Below are 11110 nucleotides of genomic sequence, written 5' to 3'. Positions count from 1 at the left end.
TATAACATTCCATAATTTTGGATAAAATAATTATGTGATATATTATGTGTTTATAAAGTGTTAAATGTTGTTCTTATTTTATGATTTGAATGTTTTAATAAAAAAGAGCATGTTTCTAATAAATGTTCGTTTTCATGATTTTATGCATTAAGCCATACTTAGTACAAGTGTTTGTACTAATTCCATACCTTTTGTTATATCTAAAGGTGTAGGTGGAAGGTGAGAAAGATCTTGAAGGAAAGCATGGATTCTAGTTATTGTTCAAGCAAAGTAAAAGTATGTCCTTATTTGACTCAATGGTATAATCGTCTTTAGAGGTCTTTTAATTCAAAATATTTTAATAGACTAAGTGTTTCAATATTTATATTGTATGGGATGTGTCCCAAGTATTCTTGACTCTAAGATTGGCATATGTTGAGATTTAGTGTTTCTATGATTTTAATATGAAAGATGTTTTAAGATATTTCATGTTAAATGTTTTAATTCCGCACTACTTTTCATACATGTATGTGATGAATGATGTCAAACGGATTGTACAAGACCTCCGGAGGTCAACTACACCATGTTTCGACCCAAGAATACCCTAACTTCTAGGATATATGTGCGGGTTATAATAAACGTGGTATCAGAGTATAGGTTGTGAAAGTTGTCTTAGGAATCAAAAGTCTATAAAGCCACGTCAAGTACAGTCCTGACCATCGGTGTGAGTCACAACACATCTATGGGCGAAAGGCTATAAGACGATACAGTTTCACTTCTTCATCAATCTTGTGTCATGCCTATAGAGTTGAGGTTGTAAGTGTCTATTCCTAATCTCTTCTCTTGTGTTTATAGGAGGTGAATACTAGAAGGATGGCCACTAGAAGGTTGTAAAAAGGAAGGGTGGATGAGGAAGTTACTCCTCTGGTGGATCAAGTTGAGAAAGGTGCTGAAGGTTCTCAAGGTGCACAATGTGTTAAAGTCCCTATTGGAGGTCAAGGTAATGTGGTTTCGGTTGTTACCCCGGAAATGACTAATGGAAATATTAGAGAGGCTTTACTTACTTTCGCCCGAGCTTTCACTACCCATTTGAATAGAGGGAATTGAGCCTAGAGTGATGTTGTGGAGGGCACTATAACATGTAGATTGAGAGATTTTGTGAGGATGACCTATTTTTGTTGTCTCTAAGGTGGGAGAGGATCCCCAAGAGTTTTTAGATGGTGTATACAAAGTGTTAAGCTCCATGAGAATGACTTCTTGGGAGAAGGCAGAGTTAGCTTCGTATCAATTGAGAGAGGTTGCTCAAGTATGGTATACTCAATGGAAAGATAATAGGTCGGTTGAGTCGGGTCCTATAGAATGAGAAGAGTCTAATGAGGCTTTCTTTGGAAAGTACTTCCTCTGTGAGAGGAGGGAGGTGAAGGTTGAGGAGTTTATTAATCTCAAGAAAGGCAACATGAGTGTTGAGGACTATACCTTGAAGTTCACTATGTTGTCTAGGTATGCCCATTTCACTTTCAAATAAAATAGTACGAGTTGTAAAAGCGTAAGAGCTATATAGAACCACCTTTGGCCGGCCTCACATCTTCCCATCCTCTACTTAGTTGTCTCAATTACATCGATCCTGAACTACGTCCAGCCAAGTATTCTTGCCCTTACCCTTTCGGTCGAGCACAACCTCCCGAGCGCTAGGTTCAAGCAACTTCATACCACTTCGTCCCTTTCACTCTTCAACCTGATCTCTACATTCATAGCTTGAAAAAGCAAAAGAGGGTCACCTCTCTTAATGACTATTCTTAAGCTTCCTTTCTTTGGGAGTAGGATCTCTTTCCTAGGAGCTCATAGAAAGATAGCGAAGTCAGATAGTTCTTTCTTGCTTTCCTTCTATCTTTCTTTCTATTTCAAAGTGGTTCAGATCACTGCTTACTTACTTGACTTGCCCCCTTTTTTTTAAGCAAGGGGGAAGTCGTGCAAGCAAGCGAAGTGGAATCTATTAGAATAAAAAATAGTGCAGCTCGATCAGTATAAGAATAAAGCCAGGAGGTTGGCAGGAAAGGTGACTTTCTTTTCCTTTTCGACTTCTTCCTTTAGAACTTCCTGTAAAGTGGAAGGGTAGGCCTTTGGCACCAGAAAGGTGAGGATCGAAATTAGGAGAGTGAAGAGAGGAAGGAACCCTCTTTTTAAGTCCTACGTACTGCTCTTCTCTCAATCGCTCTTTGGTATTCGGAAGTGGAAAGCGAACTGCTGGCTGGGGCCGAAAAGAGAGGTTCTGTCTTTCTTCATCCAAGTAAGAAAAAGATGGGACGCTCGCAGACCGGAAGGAAGAGAATTATTAGACCTCTCGTCCGCCCCCCTCCTTNGAACTCTCGTCCGCCCCTCTCCTTACCCTCTGTAGCTGAACTTTCTTACTTATGCGATGAGGAGCTTACTTAGTATTGAAATCGAGTAAAGTGTCTAACACTAGGGATGAGATCAGTAGGTTTATGACCGGTGTTGCCTACCTTGTGAAAGAAGAATGTCGTACCACTATGCTCCATGATGATATGACTCTATCTATGCTTATGGTGTATACTAAATCTGTAGAGGAGTCCAAACTTAAGAGGATCACTAGATACTTGAAGAGGAGTGGACCAAGTGAGCAACACCATCCTATATTTAAGAAGAGAATTCAAACTCAAGATGAACCTAGAGATCCTAAGGTCAATTTTGAGAAGGGAAGTGGTTCTCAAAATGGTAAGCCTACTTGTGCTACTTTTGGGAAGAAGAACGATGGGGAGTGTCTAATTGGTACCGGCAATTGCTTCGTTTGTGGTAAGGATGGACATAAGGTGAGGGATTTTCCCACTATTGCTTTTAGAGGAAAAGAAGGTAAGAGAGTTACTCCAAGTGTTCCGTGTAATGGTGCTCCAAAGAAGAATCATTTCTATGAACTCCGGGAAAGAGGAGCAAAGCTGGATGATGATGATGATGTCGTTAAGTAATAGTTCTTTCTATTTAACTCAATCTTCAGGGTAGAATGTAATAGTAGCATATTATATGTTGCATTGAGCTTGAGAGTCTTGTTGAAATTAAATTCGTTGATTCCTTGCATTGTGCATTTCATAAGGTTAGGATTGAGTTTTAAAATGTGTTTATATGATTTTATCTTTCATATTAGCATGTTTCCATCATCAATTGTTTAAAAGTTACATTTTTGGAATTTTGAAGCATGTTCACTGTAGAATCTGGCAGCTTACTGTAAAATTTTTGAAATTTTTACTAAAGTGTTATTTGGTTGAAGATTGTTGTAATGTGTAAGAACTGATGGATATGGGTATGATAATGAATATAAAAGGAGTTCTTGCTATTTGGAATGAAGAATGCGAGTCTTATTGCATAATGAGTTGTAGATTTGTTTCTAGCTTCTTGTTGTATTGTGAGTCTCTTGATTATGTGAAATTTTATGTTTCTTCTAGATGTTTGTATTGCATAATGTGTTATGTGGTATTGTTATGAGATATTAAGTTGAGTCTCTACTCTTGCATTTGTTCAAAGAGTGACAAGTGTCATTCGAGGACCAATGTAATCCAACTTGGTGAGATTGTAATACCTTTAAAACAACTTAGATGAAACTAGAGACTAACATGTTGTCATGAGTGTCTAAGGTCCTAAAATAGTTTATAATGTGGTAATGAGAAACTGTCTAAAGATTTAGGTTATTTGGAAGTGAAACGTCAAGGGACGACCAAGACGTTCGACGACTAAGTCACCTATGTGCCTTATGTGTTTTCATGTGTTTATGTGTGTGACATGATCTTATGAGGTATTTATATGAGGAATAATAGTGTTTATAGGAAGTGTGTAAAGTTTCATAAAGTTTTGAAGTCAAACGTCCAAGAACATCCATGACGTTTGAAAGGTTTGCCTTGAAGTGACCTTGTGTGTCTAAGCATTTTTAGTTAAGTTTTACGTGTTTGTCTTTAATAAAATTGATGTAAGAGGTCCTAAACTAATATACTATCATATTCGATTTGGAAACATCCGGGAAAACATCTCCGAGGACAAACCAAGGGTCCTTAAGGAAGGACCCTTCACAAGAGCCTAAGGCTGTCTGGACCAGCCCAAACGACTGAGGCAATTGATGGCCAGTAGGCTGGTCGATGCCCCGTCGATCGTGGCCGTGGGTCAAGACTTAGACGAGGGAGCTTAAGCTCACAAAGGCAAGTCTCTGATTCTTTCACGACCGGAGTCTAGACCCTAGCCGAAACCGGCGTGGTTGACCTCTTTGAGGTTGTGACAAGCCTACATACGTTATCGTTCATCATCTAGGTTAATTTTAGTGGAAAATTTTGAACTTCTTTTTACTTAGACTTCATAATGAGAAACATTGAACTCGTATAAAACTATCTACATAAACTCATAAGCGTTTCTCAACAACCATCTAATATCAAGATAATCAAATGAAAGAAATAGTCATATCTGCATAATGTATAATGTTGCCAGAATGTCACCAATACAATAACTTATGTGTATGAATGAAATGAAAGAACATTTAATCCTAATTGGATATAAGCGATCATGATGGATTATGATGCTATCCTTATTTGTTTATATTTGATGTTGAAGTGTGATTCTTCCTAGTTGACTATATGAGTCTTAGGACGGATTATGTTAATATTTCATTAGGAATAAATATGATGAATTGTTGTATACTTAGTTGTACCTATATGATACTTTAATGTGGTTATACATGTGATAAGATGATGATACGCGTGTCCAATTTTTGTATACCTACGTCCCTCTACTAGATAAATGAAGTGTCACGACCCGAAAGTACCCCCTAGATGCTAGGGTAACCCTTAGGTCAGGACATTTGCGTAGTTGACCTTTTAGAGGTCTTGTACTAGCAATTATCTATCATTCATTACATAAGACATGAAAAGTAGTGAGGAATTAAAACTTTTCACGGCATTTATAATTAAAAGGAAATATCTTTTATAAATACTAAAGAGTAGTCTAGTCGTCACAAGTCATGTTAAAGAAAAAATTTAAATATCTTAGGGACACGACCCTTTACATTTGAATGAAAATACATAATAAGTCTTTGTAGTAGAAACAAAAGAAATAGAATATATGAGGACATACTTAGTCTTGAGAGAGTCGATTTACAAGCTTGCCTTCTAGCCTTCAACTTGTCTCTAGCCTATACTTATAAAGTATAGAAAAGGTATGGGGTTAGTATAAATGATGTACTAAGTATGTCATATGCAAAATGGGACATTTTAGTATAAATAAGCTTTCATGATAAATAAGTAAAACTTTTATGAATATAGAAGTGAAATAGCATATAGATCATCATATAACATATATGATAGAACTTACATAATTTTTAACATTTAAAATGCACATTATAGTGAACCCATGAAAATGTTGCAGTGAACTATTTTCAAACAAACCCACAGTGAAGTCACCCCCTAGAAGATTCCCTAACCAAAGTAATCCTAAGATTCACTAAGGTAATACATGAAGGAACCGCCCATAAAATTACTTCAATGCATACCTAAGTGACCCTCGAGACTACCCATTATAAGCCTACTTCGTTGATGTACAAGTCAACATGTTATAGCTAGACATAGAGGAACATACTTGCATCTAGAACTTCACATAAGTACCCTTCCCCAAGGGTACTTGTAAGTTACACAAAGTGCAATGTGAGAATAGCATCACATACTACTACTCCCACTTTGTGCTCCTTGAGCATTCCATGTGGTTAGGTATGCTACATTCATCATTCACAAAACTTCATTATTCAAGACATAACTTTAACATGTTTTCTTAACATTATACATTAAGTCACATAACTTCATTTCATTACATAACAAAACATTCATACATTAAAATAAAGACACACCAAGACTCCCCTTTTAAGTGTCTATTTGTGCAATCGATAAAGAGTATCCCATACCACCACTACCCTAAGTAGAACACTCTTTAGGAGACTTAGTTCATTAAATTTTTTTGTGGGGGATAGCTTTAACCGATATAGACCATTAGAGCTAGACATGGAATTTCGATATTAACCCCTATTCAAATGAGGGATCCCCACTTGCCTAAGGTAGGATCATTCTTTTAGCCTCAACGTGGTTGTCCAATAGCTACACCTATGCCGGCGCAAAGTTAAGGGATAAGGAGATTTCTTCTAAGTAACTGACTCTTTGCTCACGAGGAGTACTCATCTCAAGAGGTACATTTGTTACAACATCTCTACTCACGAAGTGTAACCACCTCTTCTTCATATGATCTCGGTTCTAAGCATAACTCCCACAAGGAGTCTTAAACATTCATCACTCACTACAAGAAAATGTACATACAACGATATTAATTTATTGATATTTGAAACAAATGTCGGAAAATAAAAAATGTAACGATATATAACTACAAAATTTCATAAAACAATGACATTTGATGTCAAATATCGTAAAAATAATGACATTTGTTATCAAATATCGTAAAAATGACATTTTGTCCAAAGTGTCACTATCATAATGACATTTATTGCAAAATGTCGTTGTTTTAGTGACATTTACCAAAAATGTCATATGAATGATGACTTTTGGTAAAAATGTCGAATCTAATAATGACATTTATTGAAAAATGACGTTGTTTTAGAGACATTTTGCGAAAATGTTATATAAATGATGACATTTGCTACACATGTTGAATATAATATGATATTTATTACAAAAATTAATTGGTTTTAGTGACATTTAAAAAAAATATCGCTTAAATAGTGACATTTAACATAAATGTTTAATATATTATGACAAAATATCATTTTTTTAGTGACATTTTAAAAATTGTCATTTATTTTAGCGACTTTTACCAAAACTGTTGCTAAAATAGCGACATTTAATACAAATGTCGAATATACTATGACATTCATTGCAAAATGTCGTTTATTTGATCGACATATAGTGAGAATGTTGCTAAAACAGTGAAAGTTTTATACAAATATCAAATCTATTATGTCATATGTTGAAAAATGTCATTGATGCCTATGACATATGATTAAAATTATTGTTAAATCAAGGGGCGAACCCTCGTGGGTTCGTGAACCCCCTTGACAAAATATTACACGGTATAAATAAGGTATATTTTATGTATTTATATAGTTATATATTTTGAACCCTCTCAATAATAAAGAGAAACTAATGGCACAGTTGCAATTCCTCTTGAAATTAGGTTGTATGTCAATGATTTGAATCTTTGTATAAGCATTTTATCATTCTTTTTTTTAAAAAATTTTCGGTTTTCTTTTTCAAGTTGTTTTTTATTTTATTTTACTTTTAAAAACATGCTAAGTGTGTCTTTAAATCCAAAAGAATTCAAGGTTCCCATTTCCAAAGGCTTATTTACTCATATCTACTCTTATTTTTCAAATCCCCTTAACAAAAATTCTACGTCCGTCATTGATTAAACATATTATTAGTCTCTAAATACGGATATTTACACCTAGTCTTTAAAATCTAATTATTTGTTTAAAAATTATTTATCAATATGTATGTATAAAGACTCGCCAAATTCCCCCCTAGATTATCTGATTTAAACAAAATTTACTTTACAATACCTCGTTGTTGTTAAAATGACTCAACTTTAATTTTTATAAGCAAATATAACTTGATTTCATTATAATACTCATTGTGGAAGAAGAAATAACATTTTCCTTTTATTCTAGAGATGTTGAAATAACTAGAAAGATGGATATATTTATGAATTGAACCTCACCTTCGTGTAATATAAAACTATATACCTATTTTATATTTTTTTTCTCACTTTTATGATAATTTTTTCTATTTTTTTAATTAGTGTAAAAAAATAATGTGTCAATTACCACCTATTTATTCACATTCTTTCATATAAAAAATTCATTGTTTTTATTTTCGTCACTCGCATAATTTTTATAATCAGAACTCCTAAATCATATTAAAGTGCATGTGTATGCTATATTTTCAAAAGTCATATTATGTCGTATAAATAGTGTCATTAGAAAATTCTGTTAGAAATGATCAATTTTTAGGGGTCGTTTTCTTTGAATAGTAGTTATGTTGGGATTAGTTATGTTGAGATAAGTTATACTGGGATAAATTATGCTGGAATAAATTGTGTTGGAATTAGTTTTTATTGCTTGTTTGGTTTGTCATATTCAAACCAATATTCATTGTAATCTTTTACTGGTAGATTGACTCAGGCCAAAGAAGGTGGTGGGAAGCGGAGGATCTTTGCTCTATGTAATTATATAAAACAAAGACTTCTGTATCCCGTCTATATTTGGGCTAAGACTGTCTATCAAGTCTTAAGACTGATGGTACATTCAACCAAGAACGTTCGTTGCAGTATCTAAGACTTAAAAGACCGAAGTCTTGTTACTCTTTTGATTTAAAATCAACAACAGACCATTGACCATTGAGTGTTATATACACCTTAATCGAAATGATTTGGGATAGTACTTTAGCATCTTCAATAGTCAAAAGTTCTTTGGGTTTTAACACATTTCTCTTATCACCTCCTGTGGTGAAGAAGATTAGTGAAGCATCTTCAAGAGTAAGTTGTTTGTTTACAAAAACAACTTCACCTTATGTAGTTTTTTTTTTTTTTTTTTACATTTTCTTTACAAGAATTAGTTATTCATTCTTAAAAATAAAATTTTCATCTTATTGATCTTAAATATTTTTGTGTTTGCATTTCCATGCCTGTGCCGTATGTTTTAAAAATTGACTTTCATCTTATTTAACTTTAAAATTAAACTTTCATATTATTTAGATTTGAAATAAAAATTTCTTCTTATTTAACTTAAAATAAGATTTTCGTCTTATTTGGCTTAAAAATAAAACATATACCTTATTTAGTTTAAAAATTAAATTTTCATCTTATTTAGCTTAAAAATTAATACTTTAATTTTATGTTTATTAAAGTAACAAAAAATTTATTACAAAAGTTATCTACATTTTAGCTATACATAAAATATAATTTTTTAGTGAGTAATAAACTATATATTGAAAAATATGTAATTTAGTAGTGGAGTGAACATTTTAAGATAAATCAAAATATAAATAAACATAATAATTGTGCAAATATATTCTACTTATAATACATTCGTAAATAAAAATTTTTATTATAAAATGTAATTTTTTAATAGAAAAATATATTTATCATAAAAACAACGAATAATTAAGGTTGTGAATGTTATTACAAAGTTGTTAAAAATTATGTTAATATCTTTGAACGTAAAAGTGGTGTATAAAAGAAAGTTTACAGGGGTATTTTTGTTAGTTTACCATCTTATCCTAGGATAACTTATACTGGGATTACTATACCTACCCTAGTGACGGATAATTATGCATGGACTATTTGTTAATCTTGAGATAAGTAATCCCTACCTTTGCAACCAAAGAATAAGTTAAGGGGTCGTTTGGTAGGTCGTATTACACTACTAAAAAACAATGAATAACTACCTAAAAATTACCGACCTCAAATGGAGTTTGGTATTATTGAAAGCAATAATAATATAAAACTCTAGAAAACAGACTACTTGTAGTCGGGTTTTATGCAAAATAAAGGGGGAAAACAAAATTTCGATCCCCGGAGGTCGGAATTTTTCTCGAAAAAAGTGAATTACAATAAAAAATGACATTTTGATGTTGGTATTAAATGAATAAATAAATAATAATACTTTAATTTTTCTCGATTAAATATAAAAACTAAATTGAGAAAATTTTTATTTAATTTTATTTAAATCAGGTTCCGTGGGACGATTTTGTGTAAACAAAAGCAAAAATATTATAATACCAACTTCTTGAAGTCAATAAAAATAAATAGTATGTAATAAAATTAATTTTGATTAACGAAATTATATATTCACTTCCAGAAAATTAATAAACAAATATTTTTAATTAATTTTAAATAAATCGTCCTCCGGATGACCGTTTTATATAAGTTAAAAAATAATGTAATATTAAATACAATCTCATGAGGTTAGTATTTTTATTTCATGTAATTACTTTTAATGAAAGCGAAATTCGGAGGTTGATTTGTTTTAAATGTTCCTACCAATCATATTTAAGCTATCATAATACTAAATTTTATTTTTACACCTACCATTAATTGTTTTAAAAAAGTGTAACAATTTGTATATTTTTATAAATAAAATATTAAATAAAAAATGCATATTTAGAGTATAAAACTACATTGATATGAAAATCGACTACACATGGAAAGTTTTATGCAAAATTAAGAGAGAAAACCAAATTCCTATATCATTAAATATTTTCTCGGATGAATGAATAACAATAAAAACAAACTATTGATGCCAGTATTAAATAACTAAATAAATACAAATATTTCATTTTCTCAATTAAATTTAAAAAATAAATTTGAAAAATATTTTTATTTAATTTTATTTAAATCATCTGCCAGTTGACGGTTCTATGTAAAATTAAAAAACAATTATAATACCGACTTCTGAATGCTAGTTTAATTAAACAATATGTAATTATATTAATTTTCATTGAAATATTTTTAAAGTGACTTCGTGAAAAATTAATAAATTAATACTTTAAATTAACATTGAATAAATCATCCTCGAATGGCGGTTGTTAATAAGTCAAAATACAAATATAATTACATTTAGATTTCTAGATTAATGTAAAAACTCTAATAGTCCGTTGTCAAATTATAAACTTAATATTTCATGTCACGATGTAGAGATGAAGAGCTAATATATAATCCATTTGAGTATGAAATGCGAGATAATACTCATAGAAATGTCATGATAATGATTAATTAAGTTTTATATTTATAATTAATTGTATAATTATTTGAATGTATAACCTTCAATGTAGTATCTTGTTTTATGAAATCGACAATAATTCATCATAAATTACTGTACAAAGCAAGTTCTACCAAGGTTATTACGTAATGATCATATCGTCGGCAATGACATGTGTAAAGGATATACATTGGAGTATGAAAAATGTTGATGATATATTAGTGGTTCAAATATGATATAGATTTTCAATTAAAGAAATGCCAATAATCAACTCAAGGGGATATATATATATATATATATATATATATATATATATATATATGCAGA

Source organism: Solanum pennellii, chromosome 9, assembly GCF_001406875.1.
Source record: "Solanum pennellii chromosome 9, SPENNV200".
Lineage (NCBI taxonomy): Eukaryota > Viridiplantae > Streptophyta > Magnoliopsida > Solanales > Solanaceae > Solanum > Solanum pennellii.
The sequence above is the reverse complement of the archived record's forward strand: the minus strand, read 5'-3'. Positions refer to the sequence as shown.